This window comes from Triturus cristatus, chromosome 1_2, assembly GCF_964204655.1.
Source record: "Triturus cristatus chromosome 1_2, aTriCri1.1, whole genome shotgun sequence".
NCBI lineage: Eukaryota > Metazoa > Chordata > Amphibia > Caudata > Salamandridae > Triturus > Triturus cristatus.
In genome coordinates this window covers 422,298,344-422,323,495 of record NC_140580.1, presented here as the reverse complement: position 1 = coordinate 422,323,495, position 25,152 = coordinate 422,298,344, and positions in this window count along the sequence as shown.

Below are 25,152 nucleotides of genomic sequence, written 5' to 3'. Positions count from 1 at the left end.
AAATTCACATAAAAACAATAGTTAATGTGCAGTTAGAGTCATAAATTTAAACCAAGAAATCACTGAAATTCATAAGTTATGTGGTTAGGAGCACAATCTCTAATTTGACGAACAGCCATGCAAATCATAACTCCCACATCAAATGCAATGGTTCTGAGGTCATAATATTTATAGCAATATTTAACAAAACACATGAAAGTAATTAAACAATGTAGTAAAGTGGGTTTCTGTTGCAGTAACCCCCCACTTTTGCCAGATTTCTGATGCACTTCGCGTGTTGCGCATCCTAGATGAGCAACAGCTGCTTGAAGCTCAACTCGGAGAAGACAGAGGTCCTCATCCTCGGACCCTCCCCCTCTGCATGGGACAACACCTGGTGGCGCATTGCCCTCGGCACCACCCCCACCCCCATGAACCACGTCCAAAACCACAGCATGATTCTCGACTCCTCCCTCTCCATGACCCAACAGGTCAACTCCATCACCTCCAGCTCCTTCCACACCCTCCGCATTCTCCGAAAGACCTTCAAATGGATCCCCCCGAATCAAGGAAGACCGTCACCCATGCACTTATAACCAGCAGACTGGACTACGGAAACACCCTCTATGCCTGGATTGTCGTACTTTAGAATTTGGGACCGCGTAGGAGACAGGGCCCTACCCCTGTCTATCCTGGTAGTAGTGAACCGCGAATGGTTAATGCGGTATGTACGAGTGCTTTCTGTAACGTTTTAGCTCTGAATGCACTGTGTATACGCTATTTCACATCACTGCGTGGGTTCCATTTTGTATCGGTGGCCATCTTATGGTTGCCCTCACATAGGCTATATAGCATGAAGCTAAAACGGGCCTTTCTGAGCACATGTGCCTTTCCTTGACTTTTCTGTGACCTGGGCAGCTTGGCTCCGCTGCCCCAGGTCAAACTGGTCTCACGAGTTCCCCGTCCTCTGGCCACCTGTGATTAGCATCAGGGTTTGACACACCATAAAGTCTTTTCATCCTACACAAGCCTCCAGCTAATCTCTTTCACACCTGGCTGTTCCTGCTTTATGGCTTATTTCCCAAAACAGGAGATGCTCATGTTTATTGGGGCGTATCGATATCTGATGTGGGATCTGAACTTTGCTGTGTAAATAATTGCGGGCTAACTTCACTGGAATGTGGGATGGTCATCATGACTCTGCTTTTTCGTTTGTAATGTATACTTGTGATAGCCATATCGTAAACCTCGGAATGTATGCCTAAGCCAGGAAATTCTGTATTTAAGGAGAAGTCCGTTTCTATGATTTTCAGCAGTCTCCTGAGAACATACACGCTGTTGTACTTCTAGGATACCTGTAATTGGTCTGCAGCCAATAAACTGATCTTTGACTTCACCCAGAAGACTCTGTGTTTCTGTAGGTCTGAAACAGGAAGAACCCCGAAGTCATAGGGTGTGTTCCCCTGCACCGCTGGGCTTAAAATACCCAGTACTTCAGTTGGCGCCCAACTCGGCCCGATTTCAGCGGTACTGGTCCAAGCCAGAGGTTCGTGAGGAGCTTCGTGTGGAAATTCTGGAGGAAGGCCGCCACTTCATCGACCCCTGCCTGTTGACGTGGTCCGAAGGTCTTTTCTGCGAGGTTCTCCACGTCTCGACGGCTACGAAGGACTGCTGCCCTGATTAATCGCCCTGTTTTGGACCCTTGACGATTTTGGTAGAGCGAAACAATCGAGAGAGTCTTCTGGTGACGCCATCGATCATCAATATTCAGTTAAGTATAAGTGGAGCGTCTCCCAGTTTGAATTTGGTATCCTTCGGGATCATTTTTGATTTGGTGCTTGCAAGTCCCAAAGCCAGAGGACTCGTGTATTCACGAGACTATCGTATTCGATAATCCTTTGACGTTTTGAAACTAGACTAGTGAGCAAAGATGCCTGGTTCTAGTGTATTTTGTAGATTGTTTTGTTTGGGTTGTGGAAGGGATTTCCAGTTAGAGGATTCGTGTCCGGTTCCTCCAATTGGAACTCCTACTTATGAGCTTTATGTAAAACATGGCGTGGGCCCCATTGCATATAATGAAATATGGATCCGATACACCAGAAAGGACGGTGTTTTAAAATGGCCCAAAATGGTATTTTCGATACAGATATCTTAGATAATTTGGAAGTTAAATTGTTTAAAAAGAAAGCCCGGCCGGCGATGTTTGATTCTTTCCGCCTATGGCGAAAGGAAGCCAAACAGAAGGAAATTAAGCTAGCGAAAAGAAATAAGAGAGAGAGAGGTATGTCAGTAATGCAAGCAGCTGTGCAATTTAAAGACAATGAGGAGGAACAAATGAAGGAGCAATTGCACAGACAGCGCAAACTAGGGATTGATAAATGTTAACCTGTTTTGTCACCCCTTGTGCAAGATGAGACAAAAGAGAATGAGAAAGATTCCCTAATGTCCCATTTGTTAAGTTCGCCACCCCCATATGCGCAAACTGCCACCGCACCTCCACAGCTTGTAAATGTGCAGCCTCTTGTAAATATGCCGCAAGTCTTTCCGCAGCCGCCAGCTCCTCCTCAGCTGGCTCCTATCCCTGTAGTGCAGCCCTCTCAAGGGCCGCCAGTTTTGCTACCTGTTACCCCCGCGCTTTCTGCGACTTTGCCTAGCACGCCAGCGGCTTCCCCCGGCGCTCCTTCTTACACTACCCTGGTACCTGTATCTGAGTCTGTTTTCCTTCCCTCTGTCTATCCCCCTGTTTTCGCCTCATCTTCTCCTTCAGCACGACAACGACTAGCTAATGTAGTTACTAGTTTAATGTCGCCTCTTTTTGGGTCATCTAGTGCGACTCCTGGTTTACAGCGTAAGCAATTGCGTAGTCAGCTGCCTGGTCCCGAGGAGAAAGAGGTGTTAGATCATCTGGCGCGTAGGTGGATTGGATTCCCTTCACTCTATGATGTGGAACAGGTTGTTAACGTTTTCCACCAATGGGATGCCCCAAAACAGAGGTATGTCTTTGATAAAATGTGTGAATTCCTCTGTGAGGAATTGGAGGATAAGGGGGCAAACCCAAACCCACAGGAATTGTGTCGAGTGCGATTTGATTTCGGAACAGGCGTAATTGTGGGCCCCAATGTAGATAAAGCAGTTGCGACTTTACTGTCCCTCAGAAATGGCGATTGTCAGCAATCATTGTTTGACCAGGAATTCCCTGTGGGGAAGGAGGGAAAGGCGCGACAATACCCCATGAGAGAAGTCCCTCCGGTATGGAAGGAAGCCGTTGCGGCTGATGCCGCTCGAGGTATTGTTGCTGCTCCAGCACATTTTCAACGTGTTTGGGTACATGTCCCATGGAAGCGATCTGAGGTGTTAGCACTTAAACAGACATTGCCTGATCCCCGTAAAAACCCTGCAGGATATTATAAGGAGTTGTCACAAACTGCAGAATCATGTGTAATGAATCTAGCCGACATAGATATGCTGTTTGGGAATGTGGTCCCGCAGCCTTTATGGGGATCCATTCGTAATATAGATCACGCTGCAGAATTGGGTGACACATGGGCTAATATCGTTGCCGCAGACGCTAGACAAGTTGGTGGTGTAAAACCTGAGCCCCTCATAGCAGCGCTCCCTGGTAGAATTATTACCTACATGAAAACCATAATGTCTGCGATGCGCGTAAATTGGGACAAACTGTCCGCATGTAAGCAGAAGAAAGATGAGACAGTGTCCGATTTCTTTACCAGGTTTGAAGAAACGTTCATCGACCACAGTGGTCAAGACATGAGCACTGAAGGTGGCCAACGGTTATTTGTTGATAAATTTGTGCAGAATCTACTCCCCGAGTTGTGTAAGAAACTTAAAGACTCAGAAAGTTCTTGGGCTGTTTCCTCTTCAGCGCAAATACTGGCTACTGCACAGTATTATGAGAATAGAGACAAAGATGAGAAGGATAGACCAGATAAGAAAACGAAAGAACTAAAGACAAAGGTCCTCTTGCAGCAGGCTTATCCACCACGTGGAGGACAGGGTAATTATAGGCAAACACAAGGTATCTATCAGCAGCCCCAACAGTTTCAGAATAGTCAGCAAATGAATGGGTATTATCAACCACGAATCCCTGTAGGTCCCAACCAATGTTCATATTGCAAAGAGGAAGGTCATTTCAAATATAGTTGCCCTAAATTGATGCAGCGTAACAGTAATGCGTATGACGCAAGAGGTAGAGGTGGTCAGCAAGCTCCTAGAGGCAGAGGGCGTGGAAATATTCCCCAGAACGCGCGTCCTCTTCCGCCTCAAAATACCATAAATAGCTTTGATCAGCAAGCCAACGCGACTGGTAATACAGCTCAGTACTACAGTAACGATTATTATGCAGAAGACAACCATGTAGAAGATGATGATTACTAGGACAGCCGTAGACAGAGAGAGGGAGTTGTTTCAGTGCCAGTGGATCAGAGTGGACCTTATGTTAAAGTAACTACAGCAAATGTAACGGAGCCCTTTCTGCTGGACACTGGTGCTGCAAAGAGTTCAATCATGCATTCAAAACTCCCTGGCGCGCCTTTGTCTGGCGAAATGAATGTCTCAGTAGGTTTTTCTGGCGCCCCAGTTAGGAACCCGATTTCTAGTCCTATGTCGCTTTCTGTTGGACCTTGTGAGCTGAAAGCACCCCTCATTCTAACGACAGGTTGTGGTGAAAATTTGCTAGGCTTAGATTTGCTAAAAAGATTGCATGCCACGCTGTATTGTTCTCCTTCAGGAGTACAACTTACATTAGGTAAGAAAGTGATTTCCCCGATGTATTTGTCTAAAAATACAATGCCACCTGAATTGTCATCCCTTCCGGATGCCCTTTGGGCCACTGGTCCCAATGATGTGGGTCTTTTGGAAATACCGCCATATGTGGTTACTTTAAAAGCCAATGTCAGATTGCCACGTATTCCTCAGTATAAGATCTCCAATGAGGGTCAGAAAGCGTTGTTGGAAATTGTTAACGATTTGATTAAGAAGGGCGTAATTGAAGAGACAAGAGGCAACGTTTGCAATAGTCCTGTTCTACCTGTCTTAAAATGAACGGACCCTTCACAGCCACCTGTTTACAGATTTGTGATTGATCTTAGAGAGGTTAATAAGATTGTTGTACCACAGTTTCCAGTTGTCCCTGATATAACTGCCTTGTTAACCATGATTCCAGCCTCCGCTGCATGGTTCTCAGTGATCGATCTAAAGAATGCTTTCTTTAGTATCCCAATTGCAGAGGAGAGCAGAGACATTTTTGGCTTCAGTTTAGGAGGTCGCAGCTTCCGCTTTAAACGCGCTCCCCAAGGCTACTGTGAGAGTCCATCAATATACAGTCAGGCTTTAAAAGTGCAGCTTGATGTACTGGTTTTACCTGGTGGCGCTATCCTCATTCAGTACGTCGACGATTTACTGATCGCCGCGGATACTGAAAAGATTTGCAAAAACGCTACCTTGTTATTGTTGCGTCATTTGTCTGCCTTCCACCACAAAGTTTCTCTCTCAAAATTGCAATATTGTCGACAAGAGGTGACCTACTTAGGTCATCTCTTATCGAAGGAGGGAAGGAGACTGACCCCAGAACGAATCCAAGCCATTGCACAGTTGAGTGTGCCAAGAACACAGAGAGAAGTGCGTGCTTTCTTGGGCATTACTTCATACTGTAGGCATTGGATACCAAATTTTTCTTTGTTGGCAAAACCTTTGTTAGCATTAACATGCAAAGACACACCGAATCCTATCCCATGGTCTGAGGAGTGTCAGAAAATGTTTGGGAATTGCGTAATGCATTGTGTTCAGCTCCTGTGTTGGGTACCCCTGACTACAGCAAGCCTTTTACATTGTATGTTCACGAGAAAGATGGTTGTGCATTATCAGTGTTAACACAGCCTTTTGGTGATAGACCGCGTCCATGCGCATACTTTTCATCAACCTTGGACCCTGTAGCGAGGGCATTGCCAAGTTGTCTGAGAGCCACAGCCGCTGCAGCCATGTCTATTCGATAGTCTGCTGGCCTAGTAATGGATAATACATTGATTGTCATGGTTCCACATGCTGTGGACACATTGTTAAACAGGACCAAGACACAACACTTAACTAGTGCACGATTATCTGGTTATGAGCTGACACTGTTAGCAAACCACATACACATAAAGAGATGTAACACGTTGAATCCAGCTACACTATTACCAATTCCAGCAGACCTAGATGAGATAGAGCAACATGATTGTTTGTTCAGAACAGAGGAAGAAACGAAAGGGAGAGTAGATCTCAAAGATACTCCCCTGACTGAGTGTGATGGTACTTTATGGGTGGATGGTTCGTGTTTCAAGCTTCCAAATGGTGATACGACTGCTGCATATGCTATCACGACTTTGCACACGATTGTGGAAACTGCGCGTGTGCCACAAAATTCGGCTCAAGCAGCAGAATTGATTGCCCTTACGAGAGCATGCGTGTTGTCTGAAGGACTGAAAGTGAACATCTATACAGATAGCAAGTACGCCTTTGGCGTGGCTCATAGTTTTGGGCGATTGTGGAAGGAACGTGGGTTCCTGACTTCGCATGGAGCTAAGATTCAGAATGGCAAGTTGGTGAATGATCTCCTCGAATCGCTGACCCTACCGTTGCAAGTTGCGATTATGAAGTGCAGTGCGCACAAGAAAATCACTGACGATGTTGGTCGTGGTAATGCGTTTGCTGATGAAGTTGTGAAAGAAACAGCAAAAGATGTGAAGACTCGAATGTATGTTGCAGGCCCTGCCAGATGGGTTGGTGATGTTGGAATGTGTGAAAACACAATAGAAAGTGTAAAGTCCCTTCAAGCTGAAGCCACAGAGAAAGAGTTAAGCAAGTGGAGAGAAAGTATGGGTAAGTTGGATGAGAATGGTTGTTGGATTGATTTGTCAGAACATAGGCGATGGTTGTTACCTGATGCATATGTGCTTCTAGTGGTTACTATGGCACATGGAATGGCACATATCAGTACGAAAGGAATTTGTAAGTTGTTGGCTCCAGTATGGCAGAATGCTGGAATTCCTAAGTGTGCAGAGAATGTGGTCAAGAGTTGTATGGTATGTTTGAAGTACAACCCTGGTAAGGGAACCCCAACTCCAGATGGTCATTTTGCGCCTCCATCATATCCATTTGAAGTTTTGCAGTTGGATTTTATCCACATGGAAAGATGCAACAACCTGAAATATGTACTGGTGGTTGTTTGCGCTTTCTCGAAATGGATAGAGGCCTATCCTCTAAAAGATAACACTGCTCTATCCACAGCCAAAGCCCTTGTGAAGGAATTTATCCTAGGTTTGGAATGCCAAGAATGGTGTGGAGTGATAATGGGAGTGAGTTTGTGGGTAAAGTGATGAAGAATGTGTGTGAGGGACTAGGTATAAGGCAGAAGTTTCACGCTGCAAACCACCCCAATCAGCTGGATTAGTAGAGCGCTACAATGGCGCTCTCAAACTCAAGCTGGCCAAAATCCAAGCGAGCTCAGGTCTTAAATGGCCTGACGCTCTGCCTTTAGCACTCTTGTCCACCAGAATGACCGTACACTCACGAGTGGGACTTAGTCCCTACGAGGTCGTTTTTGGCCGCCCGGCCAATGTATGGGGTGTGCCACGACCGATGAAATTCAGTGAAATCGAGCATCCGGTACTGTTTGATTACTTGCACGAATTGACAGCTAAACTGCGTGTTTTACACCAACAGGTGCATGATACTCTCCCCCCGGCTTCTGAAGCTCCTGGACACCCTGTCGAACCAGGCACGTGGATCCTTGTGAAGAATATTCAGAGGAAAACCAATGAGGAGCCCCGCTGGATTGGCCCTCACCTCGTACTGCTGTCGACAAGAGCCGGCTGTTCAAGTGAAGGGGAAGAAAAACTGGATCCACGGCGCCCACGTGAAGAGGATCCCTTTGCCTTTGCCGTATGACCAGTGGGTCCAGGAGGGTATCACAGACTCTGAAGCCGACATTGTACCTCGTTTTGTGCCGTTTAATGATGCACGCATAAAAGGCACAGCTTCAACGCAGGAAAGTGACGATATTTTGCAAGAAGCTGTGCCACCGTCAGCTCGATTGGACACTACAGAGCCTGAACTCTTGTTTCAAGATCAAACAGTGCCTGGCCGTTTTCGTTACAATCTGAGGCCAAGGGCCACGGACAAATAAATATTCTTTTCCTTTACCGTTTCTACTTTTTGATAACCAGAGCTCTCCCATCTGAAGGACTTTCTTGATTTTTGTTTTTCGAACCACCATCCGGGTTCAGCCGCAGGGTCGCGGTGCCAAGACTTTGGGGTACAGGCCGAAGACGTTAGGTCGACGGTTCTGGTTGGTCTAGGGCGTTCCCTGGACTGACAGGCGTACTCCTTAGCAGAAGATACTCACCCGCCGCGAGCGGCACGATTAGAGGATGGAGCTTTGTAAGATGGAGAGACTCACTGAGGAAATGAACTTTAAAACAAGAATGTGTAAAATCATGACACGCAAACGTTTTGTATTATTATGCCTGTTTGTATTATGTAGTATGATAGTGTTTACTGTAGGATTTGTATTCTTCTCCTCTCAAGAGCCCATTGCACCCACTGTACAGCCTACACCTCCTCCTACTATCTCCTCACACTCTTTTCACCCTCTGCCTGAACATGAACAAGCTAGACGATCAGAGTTTGTGAATAACTCGTTTATTCAGCTCCTGCACCAGCACCAACTAGTCATGAATACAACAAATTATGGGTGTGCGGTTTGATGCCGCATACCATTAATAAAGGTATTCCCTATCTGGTGCTGCCGTATAGTTACAATGGATCGTCATGGGCATTCCAGACCATGTTTCTCTATGCACTAGAAGTCTACTCCCCACGACAACCGCGTTCCTTCAGACCTAGCACCAATAACAAAGCTTTAGTGAAAGGAGTTGCTGATATGAGTAGAGATATCGATGCATACTCATCCATTCCCAAAGAAGAGTTGAGAGCTTATGTAGGGTGGAACGCGACGGGGTATGGTATTAGTCTAGGTGAAAGACAGCGGAAAATCTCATCCCCAATCTGGGTCGTACCCCACATAGGTGGGTTCTGTTTGCAAGGTAATGGTCAGAATCCTAGAGCTCAACTGGGAAGAAGTGACTGTACTGAAACGTACACTTTTCCGTCACAGTTTTCCCCTGCGTTTTTGGCTGCCAAGGGTACATATTTTATCTGCAATGACCGAGCATATACATGGTTGCCCCCTGACTTCTCGGGCACATGTTATATTGCAAATCTGCTACCGCCAACCTTTACTGCCGCCTCCGACTATCACAAGACCAGAGTTGTGAGAGGCGTGATTAGTAAGGAGGATACTGCCGGTCAGGAAGCGGGAGATTTCTTTTTGGGTTTCCTGCCGTTTTGGGGACCTTTGGTCAATAGTAGGAACCTGAGACAGCTGACTCGTGTGGTTGAATCCACTGTTAACGTTACGGCAGGTGCCCTTGGTAATTTGACAGCTGAGCTCCAAGCGAATCGCCTCATGACTTTGCAGAACCGCATGGTTCTAGACGTCATACTTGCAGACCGCGGTGGGGTATGTAAGGTTATCCAATCCAGTTGTTGCATTTTCATACCAGACAACGCTCCAACAGTCTATCAAGCCATCTCCAAACTGCATAAAATATCTGAGTCCATACACGTGGATAAAGGAGATTGGTCACTGGTGGGGTGGTTCTGGGAACTGATATCTGCCTGGGGTTGGAAAGTTCTGATGGTCATTGGAATGATCTTAGCTATCCTTTTCCTGTTCTGTCTGTGCATACAGTGTGCTCCTGCGATATGTGGCCTTTGTGCTACATTATGTGTAAGGAAACCTGTATCGAGGGACGAGCTAAGTAATAGGATGATGCTACAGCAACATCTCCATGACTTCGTGAATATCGACCTAGACTCAGATTGAAATGAGTATAGTTATTGCCTATGTAAGGGCAAAAGGAGGGTCTGTCGTACTTTAGAATTTGGGACCGCGTAGGAGACAGGGCCCTACCCCTGACTATCCTGGTAGTAGTGAACCGCGAATGCTTAATGCGGTATGTACGAGTGCTTTCTGTAACGTTTTAGCTATGAATGCACTGTGTATACGCTATTTCACATCACTGCGTGGGTTCCATTTTGTATCGGTGGCCATCTTATGGTTGCCCTCACATAGGCTATATAGCATGAAGCTAAAACGGGCCTTTCTGAGCACATGTGCCTTTCCTTGACTTTTCTGTGACCTGGGCAGCTTGGCTCCGCTGCCCCAGGTCAAACTGGTCTCACGAGTTACCCGTCCTCTGGCCACCTGTGATTAGCATCAGGGTTTGACACACCATAAAGTCTTTTCATCTTACACAAGCCTCCAGCTAATCTCTTTCACACCTGGCTGTTCCTGCTTTATGGCTTGTTTCCCAAAACAGGAGATGCTCATGTTTATTGGGGCCTATCGATATCTGATGTGGGATCTGAGCTTTGCTGTGTAAATAATTGCGGGCTGACTTCACTGGAATGTGGGATGGTCATCATGACTCTGCTTTTTCGTTTGTAATGTATACTTGTGATGGCCATATCGTAAACCTAGGAATGTATGCCTAAGGCAGGAAATTCTGTATTTAAGGAGAAGTCTGTTTCTGTGATTTTCAGCAGTCTCCTGAGAACATACACGCTGTTGTACTTCTAGGATACCTGTAATTGGTCTGCAGCCAATAAACTGATCTTTGACTTCACCCAGAAGACTCTGTGTTTCTGTAGGTCTGAAACAGGAAGAACCCCGAAGTCATAGGGTGTGTTCCCCTGCACCGCTGGGCTTAAAATACCCAGTACTTCAGGATCAACAAGTCTCTGCTCCACAAGCTCCAGACCATACAGTACACCGCAAACAGACTCATCCTCGGCATCCCTCAACACAAACACATCACCCAACACCTGCATAATCTACACTGGCTCCCCGTCGAAAAGAGATTCACGTTCAAGATTCTCACCCATGCCTACAAATTCCTGCACAACACCGGCCACCGATACATCATCGAAAGAATCTCCTGCCACGAACCCAAGAGAAACCTCTGATCCGCCAACCTTGCCCCTGCTGACACCCCGGGCATACCAGAGCCAGAGCCAGAACCGGTGGAAGAGCCTTCTCTTACATCAAGGCCAAGATCTGAAACGGGCTCCCGACCAGCATCATGCGCGCCCCCTTCCTGAACATTCAGGAAAGCACTCAAGACCTGGCTTTTCAACTGAGCAGAGCTACTCCCCCCCCCCCTTGTGCATTGAGACCTTCACAGGTGAGTAGTACACTTACAATTCCCTGATTGATTGATTGAGTGTGCCCTGGTTCTCTGCCAATCAGGTTACCAGGGCCAGTTCTCATTCCCAAAACTCTACCTTTGTTTCCACAATTGGCACACCTCTGTAAGTCCCTTGTAAAAGGTACCCCTGATACCCAGGGCCTTGTGATCAGAGAGGGCCTCTGTGGGTTGCAGCATGAAGTATGAGACCCTAAGAAACCCCTCACCTTAATGCCCACACACTGCCATTGCAGGCTGCTTATTTTGGTGCAGACCAAACTGAAGAGTCGACATGGCACGCATCCCTGAGTGCCATGCCCACCATCACTGCCTATTGCATGGGTAGGTTACCCCTCTAGCAGGCCTCACAGCCCTAAGGCAGGGTGCACCATCCCACAGGTTAGGGCACAGCTGCAAGAGCACTGTGCCCCAGAGTGTCTGTGCCATTCACAGACATTGTAAGTACAGTGAAGCCATTTTGAATACATGGGCTGGGAGTTTGTCATTAAGAACTCCGCAGCTTCATGATGGCTTTACTGAAAGCTGGGAAGTTTGGTACCAAACTTTGCAGCATAATAAACCCACACTGATGCCAGTGTTGAACTTATTATAAAATGCACTCAGTATGCCTCTTAGAGAAGCCCCCTGAAAAACGACCAACAACTAGTGTATAGATTGGCTGGTCCCTACCAGCCAGTTACCACCAGACAAGTTTACAAGCTCATGGGATGAGTGCCTTTGTGCTCTCGGAGGTCAGAAAGAAAGCCTGCTCTGGGTGGAGGTGCTTCAGACACTCCCCTAGCAGGAAGAACAACACTCTCACCTTATGATGTGCTGATTTGTACTGCTCCAACTAGTGGAGATAGCCACTCCCCTGTCCAGGCCCCACTTTTGGCAGAAGGACAGGTGGGAAAATGTGTAGACAGTGTAGGATTGTCCACCTTAGTCTGCACTCTCCTAGGGTCGCCAGGAGTTGAGGTGAATCCCTCTCTTAAAAATTCTCCATTTTGAATTGGAGAATCAGGTCGAATAGGAACAGGGAGGGGACACCCAAATGGTGTAGTCACCCCAGGGGACAGTAGCCATTGGCTATTGCCCCCTGACCTCAGTAATGTCCTTAAATGTATTATATAAGGGCCCCCGAACCTTATTCCTCAGATTCAATAGACCAATTAAGAAGATCACTATTGGACTAGGAACAGCTGCAGACAGAACTCAGCAACAATTCCGCCACCTGTAGCCGGTTCAACAACTGGACCTGTTGTCCTTCCAGAAACACTGCAAGGCCTCCAAGAAACCCCAGAGACCTTCCACCCTTCAACCACTCTCCCTTTGGCTTAAAGGCTCTAGTCCCTAGTGCCTGCTGGCACAAGTACTGCAGTAGATGATGCCCAACACTGGTGTGGACGTGACTATTGCAAAAGAACAAGAAGAGGAACAAAGTGGGGAGAAGAGAGGTACCACTCGCACGAGTGGTGGAGGTGGATACTTCCTCCCAGTCATACGTTCATAAACATAGTGATCCACCCGTAGGTACAATATGTCAGAAACTCCCGCAGAAAAATATGTATCCCACAGTCGTGGAGAATACACATTAGTTGTTTAAATACCCCTCACACACCAAAAAGGCCCTTGGTGTCATGCTTCATCATAGGGGTCTTCCCGCCCCTCTACGGGACGGAGCATGCTACGACCTACCTCTGCATGGGAGCACTGTTATTACTGAGATGACTATGTGTGATGCGAGGGTGTGAGAGGCTGCAACCCATCTTCCTCTCAATCTTCTCCTTGGCCTTCCCCGACCCCGTTGTTCCTTGCTGGTGGTCTGTGAGGCTTGTGGGGTTCGCGTTGGCCTCTGCACTCGGTCCGGGTGCATCCATGGTGCTACGCAGTTTTTTTTCCCCCTTTTTTCACCATTGCTTTTATTGTGCATTTTCCCGCATGACACGTGGGATTTGCAGTCCTGTGACTGGTTTTTGCTGGTTTTTCCTCATCGCAAACCTTTTGGCATTCGTGTTTCGCAGTTTTGCCGTGTCACGTTGACTTTATTGCGGACATTTGACGCGTTATCGTGGGCCTATCACATGGTACCGCCGGCTTGAGAATACCACGTTACCACGGTGTTATTTTCCAGCGATAGACTGCGATGTGAAGAGTTGAGTTAAGCTACTTTTGCGGTTGTTTTCACATGTTTGTGAGAATATCACCCTTTGAATACATTAGAAAAGTGAAAGACAATGTTGAAGCTGTCAAGCACGAGGCGGAGTGTTAGACATTAGGGGACTTATTTACAAGCCAATTGCACCTCAGTGCATCATTTTTGTGTGGCTTTTCCTGGCCTTGAATATATGGCCCACTTTCACACATTGCTCTGCGTGTAAGGGGCATTCCATGGGGGCTTCCATGCAACATGCATGGAACCTGATGCATTCCAAGATTTACCAGGTTTGTAAATCTGGGAATGCATCAGATTCCTACACCTCCCCAGGGGAGGCATACGGGAGGCACAACAAGAAGAAATGCTTTATTTCTCCTTGTTTTTCCTTTTTCTTTACGTGCTGCATTCTGTAGCACACACAGAAAAGAGGAAGACATCTCTTGTGATTGATTCTGTGTAGGGAGGTGTCCCTTCCTAAGCAAATACAATCACCCCTACAACACAGACACCCTTGAATAAGGGCACAAGTGTGCCTGTGTTGGCCCATGGCAGCTCATTGCACACCAGTGCATGGGAAAAAGATAGGAATGTGCTGTATTTTGCAGATATAGCGCATTCCTTCCCTTTTTATTTTGATGCACAGCAGTGCAGCTGGATTGCTTGCTGCACTGCAGTGCATTAAAATATTGTAAATATGGCCCTAGGGGTGGGCAGTAAACTCTGCTCTGGAAGCCCACTCGGTGCTCCACTTGGAGTGCGGAGTTTGATAAAAACTCTGCCAACCACTGCGTGGTGGAGTTTTCCTCAGGCACAGCTTGCCAACATTAAATTGATGAATAGGAGCAAGAAAAAAACAAGTGCTAGACCACCACCCAGTGAGATTTCTCAACGTGGACAGTTGAGTAGCAAAAATAAACAGCATCCTCGGGCACACTACGGGGTCATTCTCACTGACTTTACAATGCCAGACAAACTCCCGGTGCAAAAAACAGAGCGACGGACAGGAATTCTGCTGCTCGGGGAACTCCACGGAATCTCACTGAGCTTTTAGGTAACTCAGCCGAATTCCATGGAGTAAAACTCCATGAGTTCCACCCGCCCCTATTAGACATGAGTTATCCTAACTGTTGAAGATGTGTAAAGCAGGAGTGATTGAGCCCATTGATTCTTCACTGTGGCTTTCGCCTATTGTGTTTGCATGGAAGAAGAATAAAGAATTAAGACTGTGCATGAATTTACGTTCTCTGAAAAAGGCTATCTGGGTAGACGTTTATTTATTGCCTAGGATAGATGGCATGTTTTCCACTCTAAGTGGAGCAACAGATTTTTCTAAACTTGACCTTAAGTCAGGTTATCATCAATTGGTGTAAGCTGAGGAATCATGGCATCTGACTGCATTTGTTACACCTGATCTTGTTTTCCAATTTTGAAGAATGCCATTTGGTCTGGCATCTGCTGCGGCGGTTTTCCAAAGGTTCATGAGACAAGTGCAACGTGGCTTGAACGGTGTGATAGCATTCTAGGACAATGTGCTAGTTTCTGGTAGGAATAATCAAGAACATTTGGAATATCTGGAAAGAGTACTTCAGAGTTTCAAGATGAAAGGGAAAAGATTTAGAAAGGATAAATGCATATTTGGAGTCAGAGGTGTAGAGTATTTGGGTCATGTTATCACGGGCAGTGGAAACATAGGCTGGATTTGCGTGAGGCAAAAACGAAGGCTCCAGGGCTGGCATATCCTGACCTATTGTTAGCATTCATGGGAATGTGTGAATTTTATATGAAGTTCATAGAGAATTGTGCCAAGGTAACCGAACTTAGGTACAGGTTATTGAAGAAAAATGCACAATTTGTTTGGGGAAAGGGTCAAGAATTTGTTTTTTGCACCCATTAAGAACAAACTCATGTACGCTCCATTGCTAAGCCCCTTTGTTCCTATAAGGAAACTCTGCATCACTGTTGATACTAGTAGTGTGGGTGTAGGCTAAACTTTAAATTTCCAACCGCGACATTGCCCATAGAAGATAACGCGGTTGTGTTTACACACTGCATACAGTCCCCGTGGGTCCCCTGTGTCACTACCTTGGGTGATTCCTTGGGGTCCCAGTGATTCTAGAGGCTATAGGCCTAGTGTCTATTCCAGTCGTGGTTCTTATACCACTTTTTTGGTATATGGTTTGGTACACCCCTAGGGCCCAAACGTGTATTTGTGCTATTACTGATGATTGCTATCTTGTAAACGAAGTACTTTGAACTCCAGTCTCATAAAGAGACTAGAGGGGTGTGTGTTAACCTAAATACATATATTTTAAATATATACCTGGTGTGGTTGTCCTTTCATTTGATCATTCAAGAGATTATAGACTGGTAAAACAAGCTGCTTTACATTCCTTCAAGACTTAGCCTGAAGGCTGCTCTCCATAGCTACCAATAGGATAGCTTTCAATAAAGGTTGTCTTTAACCTATCACCATGAGGGGTTGTTTTGACTGATACAAGGTGACCACTAGAACTAGTGGACAGCATATATCAGGCCACCTTCTCACAGTGGGGTTAGGAGTTATTTCATCACAAGGAAGGGATAGCAATGACCACACAATTGCTTTTGCTTCTCACACCTAGAAGGCTTGTGAATGTCAATATTCAGTCATTGAGAAAGAGATGCTTCCATGTACATGGGCTGTTGGCAAATTTAAATCATATGCTTGGGGTACTAAGTTTTTGATATATATATAGCATAAACACTTAGGGGCCCATTACGATGGTGGACGGACACCGTAACGGTAAACGGGACCAACCACCAGAGGTGCGGCAGTCCCGCAATGGCAATTAGGATGCGCCCGCCACCATGGCCGTCTCATCTTGCATTTTTTACATTGCAGCGGGAGGTGCTGTCAGCAGCACTCGCCGCAATGCAAACAATGCATGTTGTGCATTGGCATGAATAACGTGACAGGCACCGGTCGGTGCCAGCCACCTTGTGCATGCCAATGTAGGGGGGTGTGCAGCCATCCACACCCCATCCCCCTGGGGCCCTGCAACAGCCCCCCAAAGTTTTCACCGCATTGCTTTCCATGGCAGAGAAAGGCATACTTATATGGATGGCGGTGCCAGCAAGGCACCGCCACCATATTGTGTCCCTTTTCCACCTGGCCAGCAATCCGACCGGCAGAAAAGCGGCAGACAGTCTTTCCATCCGCCGCGGTGCCCCTCGCAATACTAATATGGCGGCGGGTGAACCAGGGACATTTGGCGGGCGGATCGCCACCGCCGGGTTGACAGTGGCCACCGCTGTCACAGCGGTGGCAATCGTCAATATCAGAAAGGACCCCTTGGTGTCCATTTTGAGTAGCAGCAACAGCAACTCTACAAAAGCCACTGACAGGTTGGTATGTCTTAACTCTAAACCTTTGGAGCATAATTTTGATATTGAACACATAGCAGGGGTAAAAATAAAAAGGCAGATTGCCTGTTTTGGTTGCCCGTTTTGTATGAGAATTCACAGGAAGAAATGGAGAATGAAGAAGACAATGAATGCTTTGTTGCTAGTTTATGTTGGTTGGAAAGCAAACATGTCAGTGAGGCAGAGTGGAAAAATTAATTTGTGAAGGACATTGAGTTGGGCAAAGTGATCTAGAATGTGATTCTCTTGTAGCAAATGGTCAACCTTACAGCAAGATTCAAGATTAACTTTCAATAGAGGATGGCTTTCTTTTGAGTGGTGACCAAATGGCTCCACTAGCAGTTGTCAGGAAAGGATTGCTTGACTTATGTCATGAAGGTCATCTGGGTATGACTGCCAAAAAAAAAGAGGTTGAGGTAGAAGTATTGGTGGCCAGGCATGGACAAAGATGTGGAAAATTGGGTGGAAAATGTGTAGTTTGTAGTACCAATAACAAAGTTCTGCAGTGCAGAAAACACCAATGGTACAAGCGGGGTGCCCGAAATGGGTAGTGGATCGTGTACATGTTGATTTTCTGGATCCATTTCATACATTGCACTTCAGCAAACATATTTGACTATCTGTCTAAATGTTTTGAAGTGAGGTTCGAAAGAGATCTTAACAATACATTGGTGCTACAGTTTCTCGCTATTTTTTTAATGAGAAGGGTATCCTTCTGAACTGATGTTGGATAACGGAGTTCGATTTGTGTCTAATGAGATGAGAGAATTTTTGGAAGATGCTAGCATCAAACATAAAAGGTGTCGCTTGCATCACCCGCAAAGTAATGGCCTTGTGGAGAGGATTAACAGGTTAGTGACTGAGTGAATCAGAGATTCTGTTGCTTCTGGTCTGTGTGTGGAGGACATGTTACTCTCAATGTTGTGGGCATCTCGTAATACACCCTATAGTGTGACTGACATCAATACCTTTGTGGCTTTAGGAGGGCATAGAGCCTGTGACAAGTTATTTCAAAGATGGTTGTCCAACATCAGTGGGCTGTCGAAGGTTGTATCAGAATGTGCATGAGGGAGGGTATTAGCTGAGGCTTGCAGCAACATATTGAAGAGTCATGTGAATAGCAAACAGAGATATGACAGCATTCACTGTTTGAAAAGTATTTGTAAGGGTTGTAGTTGATCTTGTTTGCATAACATTTCCTAGGAAATTTTATAAAGAAAGGAAATTTGAAGTTTGGTTGTGTGCAACTGATTTACGAAACAAGTGCTGATGATTAGGTCATCAAATTGACCAATGGACAGTGGTGGAATTGCGAATATGTGGCAAAGATGGGCACTGGGTTGAAGGATTCATAGATTATGGAAGGCTAATGACAGGATGGTGTGGCTCTATGTTCAGGTGTGAGGACTAGGAGTAACAGCAGGAGAACTCAGGGCAATGAGAACAGGGACACTGAGACCACGAGCAGACATTTGAAGCTTGAAAAGCATCTTCCTGCTCAATTTAGAGATTGTGATGTAGCAGATATGATTCTTTCACTTTATTTTTTTTGTAACTTCACTTTGTGTAAGCATTGGTTGTTTCAACCCTTCTGCTGTTTCTTTCATATTGTATGAGAGCTTCTGGTTCACACACATCTTTCAAATTTCTCACTCGAAAAGCTATTTGGTATTTTTGAGGGGATTTGTGGGGAGAGTTGTTGTTTTGTTTTTCATTGGTCAAATTTATGTTATCATTATGTTTTAATCTATCGTTTAGAAACTGTTGTTGGTGTTGGGAAAAGGGAGGTGTGTTGTGTCTCGTGCTAGTGGAGGCTCGCGTTCCTGGTGGTATTGGAACTCTCGATGTGTGTGACATCGGAGGTTCCAAGACTATGAGCACATCAGTTGGAAACTGCAAAGCAGAGGCGCCAGCATGCAGTCATTTCATCTTGCTGTAGCCCCTTCTGCAGCATCCATTATTTGAATAAAGAGCCATAGCCACACCTAGTTGGATTATCGTCATTCTGCCATTAGATTCCCACTTAAGGATATATAGTTCCCTGCCTTAGGGCCCCAAAAGCCTTAATTAGGGGAGCCTTATATATTGCTAAGGGAAGTGTGTGTTTTGCCATTGGTTTGAATGGCAAAGTCGAACTATCAATTTTAAATTACTCTTCCAGGCTGCAGTGACAGGCTGGAAGACATTTTGTACTTTGTCAAACACAGGGTGACATAACCAATGCTGCAGCCCTGGGGGGACACTCTGTCTTACATGCCCTGAGTACCCTTGGCATCATATACTTGGGACTTAGAAGTAAGTCAGTTTATGCTAATTGGGGTAGCCAATTCAACATATATTTTGTAAGAGGTTTGAACACTGGGTCTTAGGTCTGGTTTGCAGGCCTCAGTGAACTCTCAGAGTAAAAAAAAAACAGAAGTATCCGTCCAAAACTCTGGGGGTTATCATGCAGAAAAAGGCATTTCCTTTTCCATTGGTAGACAGGACATTACACCAAAAATGAATTGCTCTTGAGGCAGGCACTAACAAAGAGTAAGATTTTTATTACTCCTCATTTATCATTCATGATGAGGTGTGACACTATTATGTCTCCTGACAGGGCCCGTATCATATGTAAAAGCAGGGCACAGAGCATAATTACAGCTGAAGACTAAACAAGAAAAATGAGAACTGAGTTTTCCTCCTTCTGGTTTGTTTTTCTCTAAAAAATAACAATTACCAGCAGAAATAAGATAATTAAGGCAACATGTTTACTTTTACATGCTTTGTTTAATTACAGTAAAGATATAATTTCTCTCCTTTTTAACATTCAGCATTTTTAATCTGATTTAGATTAAACTGATACTAATATCGTTTTCTAACAAATTAATAACTGCCTTTTAGTGTCTTTAATTTCACTCTGAAGATTCTGCTTTCATTCTTACACCATGCTATGTCTTTCCTATGAACCAACAAACACAAAGGATTTAAGTGGATTGTGGGATAGGTGATGTCATGAATATGCCTTATTTAGAAAAAATACCCTCTGTGATATATATGAAATGTATATTGCAAGTCACCTCTGAGTTCCATGACCTTCTAAAGGACCTTGGTCTTTGGTTTCATTCCCCTATATAGTCACAAAATGGCTTGGTGGTTTGATAAAGCATTATAAGGCATGGCAGGGGGTATTATATCAAATAAATAACTGTGTTTTTTCCTGGTATACTGTCATATGTCAGTGGTTGCAAAACAGAAAAAATAGATAACACACTGTTGCTGAGAATAAGGGACTGGTTATGATATTGGTGGATGCAACACTCCATCACAAACGTGATGTCCTTCACATTACAAGTTCCATTATATCCTATGGAAGCGGACTGGATATCAGTAACATTTGTGATGAAGTACCCCATCCTTTAAGATAATATTCAGGCCCCAAGTCTACTTAAGATTCTGGTGAGCTTAGAATTTGTGACATTATTTCTAGTAAAAAATAAATGTTACCTTTATTTGGTCGAGTAAACTTTCCTCCATCTTCTATTCTACCCACAACAGTGGATGGGGTTTACATTGTACATCTTGTGGCTTCAGGAATGAAAAGCAATCATTTTATTATTGGCATCCATGAGCATGGTCCCACTTTCCTCCTTCGAGCTAAATCTGAAAAATCTTTAATGTGTTAATTCATAAAAATAATATATTTTCAAGATAGGTTTCATGCAGTTAATAAGGACATTTCTTTATATTTCAGCAACTGTCCATCATTACAAAGCCACGTTTCTCCACCTTTTATTCTTAATAAAGAATTTTGATATGTCTTTTCATGTAATCTGGACTACTTCAGTGTTCACCTTATTGGACGTAAACATACATCCGTATGCTTTCTCTTTGATTTTGTTCGGTAGTACTGTTTATTCTCCTTCACCTGTGGGAACAAGAGAACATCCAGCTTCTTCTGAATTCTTGTGTAAAGCATTTGGTGGTGATGTTTCATGTGAGTTAAGACAATTGACTGGTGTTTTTTTAGAGGCATAGTAATCTATAGTCCGAATGTATAGTATCATTATCACAGGCTTCAGTAGGCCACAATAAATGCAACATTTTCATAGAATGTGCTGTAATTTATAAACTCTCTACCTTTAATTGTTGGTTTCACCCAGGAAACTTGCAGATATGACTACTTCATGTCTCAAGTGATCAAAGCAATCATGCTTTAATAGTGTCATGGTGTTGTTGAAAAAATAGGAAATGACTGGTCTTGGAAAATCCATTTTTGGAAATATTAGTGTGTCTTATCTGGTGAGCACTTTGAGTCTCTGGTGCTGGCATATATTCTATGTTGAACAAATTAGAGATTAAACTTTGTTGATAAACAATAATGTAATTTCACATTTGTCTGGCATCTCAAAGAAACACACATTGTTATTTCTCCTGTAGGTTACAAATTCTACGTATGTCTGTTGTATAACCCACAGTTCTTTGCTTCAATCTGGTGTGCCACAAAGGTTTTCTTCATTTGCATCAATTCATATTTTCAGTATTCTCAAGTGTATTGTGGAAGTTGGAAATATCTGGCCTTACTGATTTGATCACTTATGTAATTTCAGTCATCTTGTGTTCTATGAAGATAACTGAAACTTCCCTAATAGTTATTTCAGTTCTGTTCAGTGTGCCATTTGCAGGCCGTAGCCGATCAGATGTTACATTTTTTGCAGTTATGTCTGATAAGAGTGATCTCACGGTCTGGGATATGGCATCAGATGACGCCTATTGCCATATCTGCAAGTGTAGGACCAGACAATCTGTGTGAAACCCTAATGGCCCAATTTACAGTTTGACAGAGGGGGTACTTCGTCACAACATGATGAATTAACTTGTCTGTCAAACCAATTGTCAACCGGCCCTATTAAGAGTCAAAATAACTGCCAGCTTTTCATAGATGGACCCCTCACTAGCTCCGCCGACAGAAAGCACCCTCAAACGGTCAAGCAAAGTATGGGCCATCAGAGGAATGGCACTACATCACCCACCTTATTTAGAATGGACAAAGGGATGACCTTTTTCAGGGTCTGTCCTGCCAGGTTAAACCTGTTAGTAAGGGACAAAAAAATAAATGACCGCCACAACCAGGGGAAAGACACTAACAGAGTGTTCGTCATTAGTTTTTAAATAACAAACTCAAACGTTGTTTCTTTATGAAAAACAAAAACTTTAGTAAGTTTGGAAAACAGACATCAAAGCCGATGGTGTCCATCACCAAACCTTTTGTACCTTTACAGGAGCTGCCATAATTTCTGTCAATGTATTGATACCCTGCTGGTCTGGCCGTGAACTCTAAATTTTACAGACTGTAGTCTGTTTGGAGGGAATGTTCTCCGCTAGCCTGATGGACTAAATGTTAGGGGGAGCAAGCAGAGGTCCTCTCGACCCTGGTACCCTTGAACTGATTCCCAAAATTGAATCTGTCCTAAGGTGACAGCCAATCATTTGTGACCACAATTCTGGTCATAAATATTGTGTACATTCTATTGTGAATCCCAAATGGGAGAGGGTTGTCTCTTTCGTGCCCACCCCTATTTTCGATTTGTAATGAAAACATTTTCGAACTTGTAAATGGCCTTTAATGCATAATTAAAATGTATTTTGTGGCCCTATAGCCTCTCTTTTGTGAATCACAGGCTTTGCACTGCAAAGCCGTTGTCTCTCTTCCATCAGTATAGATGATGGGGGAAATGGCAGGCAGGAAACGAAACTGATGCAATGATGAGCAACAGCACTGAAAGTGAGGAGTACATGATGAGATATTATGAAGAGATGCAAGCAGAGAGGTCACTTGCTTTTCTTTTCTGTTGGGATTAGTAAATATGTTAAGTTAGAGACAAAGATATCATAAGGTTGAATAGTCCAAAAATAGGTAAACTTTAAAATAGAAACTGTGGAATAGGAAGTACGCCAGAAATGTGATTCTGGAGAGTCGCAGAAAGGGCAACAACTGTAGGTGGACACCAGATTAAATGATAGTAAAACAAGAGGAGTGAGACGAAATGCAGAGCGAAGTGAACAGGAAATGAAACTATTTTGAAAAAAGATATAAAAGACAGCGAGTGGAAGGATTAGGAATGTACATAAAATAAATGAGACAGTCAAAATGAAAAAGACAGTGGTCCTTGAAGAAAAAGTAAAGCAAACCTAGCCTTTGTAAACATGCATTTGCTGAGAGAGGGAACTAAATCCTTAAACCCATGTTTTCTTTCAATTTATGGGCTATGTTCATGATCTGCCACAGCCATCTAATTATTTTTACATGGTTTTAATGTGCAATTCGAAACACATTGGGGCAGATTTATGTTCCCTGGCGCATCCCTGCAAATCAGCAGGGATGCGCCAGGGAAGATGCGTCACGCAAGTTTGCCCTTGCGCCACCGCAGATACGCCGCATTTACAATGCGGTGCAAGGACAAGCAGATGCGTGACGCATCTGCCGGCGCAAGGTTGGCGCAGTGCTGAAGTTGTGTCGCAAGCGCGACACAACTCCAGCACTGTTCCAACCTACCCTATCCCTAACATGGTGCGTCACGCCTTACGCCTGCTTGAAGCAGGCATAAGGATTAGACGCACCAGCGTCGGAAAAGTGACTGCGAGAAATCTTGTAGATTTCACTGCGTCACTTTTCCGAGGCTTTTTCTGATGTAACGCCCACCCTGCATACATTAAACCTGACGCAAGTTTAATGTGGCGCAGGGCTATACAACGTGACGCATCTCCCTAGATGCGTCACGTTGTAAATCTGGTGCAGCATGGCGCTTGCTTTGCGCCGCCGCTGCATCACAAAAGTGACGCAACGGCGGCGCAAAAGTGGCGCACGGGGCTTGTAAATCTGCCCCCTTGTTCTTTATTAACAGTTTTGTAGTCTTAGACAGTGGCAGTCACATTCCGTAGTCTAATTGGAACATTACTAAAGCTCTTTCTGAGTCTACTGTAATACCTTAACACCTATTCCCTCTCATCTGAAATTGATATTTGAATATGGAAATCTTTGAGGAGTAAATTATTGTGCTCATCTCTTTTCTAATGTGTTTAGTATGAGTTCAACAGCGTGCTAATATGAGTTCTCAACATTCACAGAACACAGATTAGAAGAATTCATTAATATTGAACTGAAGAAAGATAGATTTACGATGGTTAGGCTTGGCATATTTGGCACGGTTTCCCCTGAATTTTTGCCTTTACCTCCTGCAATTTTGATGCTGTGCTGGATTTCGTTTTTGGTGGCACAGATGCTTTGGGCACTTTGCCACTGCTGACCAGTGTCAAAGTGCAAGTGCTCCATGTAAAAATTGCTTGATATCCATGATTGACATATCTAATTTACTGGTAAGACCCTAGTATATTGCACTGAGTGTGCCAAGGCCTGTAAATCAAATGCTTCTAGTGGGCCTGCAGAACTGGTTGTGCCACCCACATGAGTAGCTCTGGAATGGTATCTCAGACCTGCAACTGCAGTGTCTACACGCAGTTTTAAACGGACATAGTACCTGGCAAGGACTCCCACTTGCCAGGCCCTAACCTTCCCTAATTTTACATATAAGGCACCGCTCAGGTAGGCCCAAGGTATCCCATATGGGCAGGGTGCAGTGTATGTGATGACTATGTCACTATTAAGAGGTTATCTGCCCAATAGGCTAACATGGTAGCTACTTGGTGACACATTACAGTATAACTTTCCATTGGGGACAAGATAGAGGCTCTCTGAACTCAGAATATAATAACACACCATTTAGTAAATGGTTCTTCAATTATGTGTTTGAAAATGCCACTTTTAGAAAGTAGGCATTTTCTTGTTTAACCATTCTGTGTGCCTCTGTCTGTTTGTGCATTGACTGTCTGGATTTGGAGTGTCAGATGCTGGGGATGTGCATTCACTGTAGACAGTCAATGGAGGGGGGTTGAGGTGTGCCTGGCCCTTCCTTGATGACTCAGAGCTGAGCTGAATAGACCTTGGCTGCATTTACAGTAGTGGGAGGAGTTTTCTTGCACCTGAATAGGGCCTGTATCCCTTGCAAAATGCTGTCTCCACCGCCTGTGGTCATACTGCACCAGTGAGGACAGAACTGGTTTGGACTGGGTTCAGAGACCCTTCCACAAAGAAGATCAAAGACAACATGGGGTATAAGTAGTGAACCTCAAACCCCAGAATATTAGATCACTTCTGGACTCAAGTGGAACCTTTGCCAAGGAGAAGATCTGGAAAGCTATGAGGAGGAGTACTGCCCATTTCTGTGTGCTGTGTGGGGTTGGACTGCAGTCCCTGCTTCTGCCAAGGAA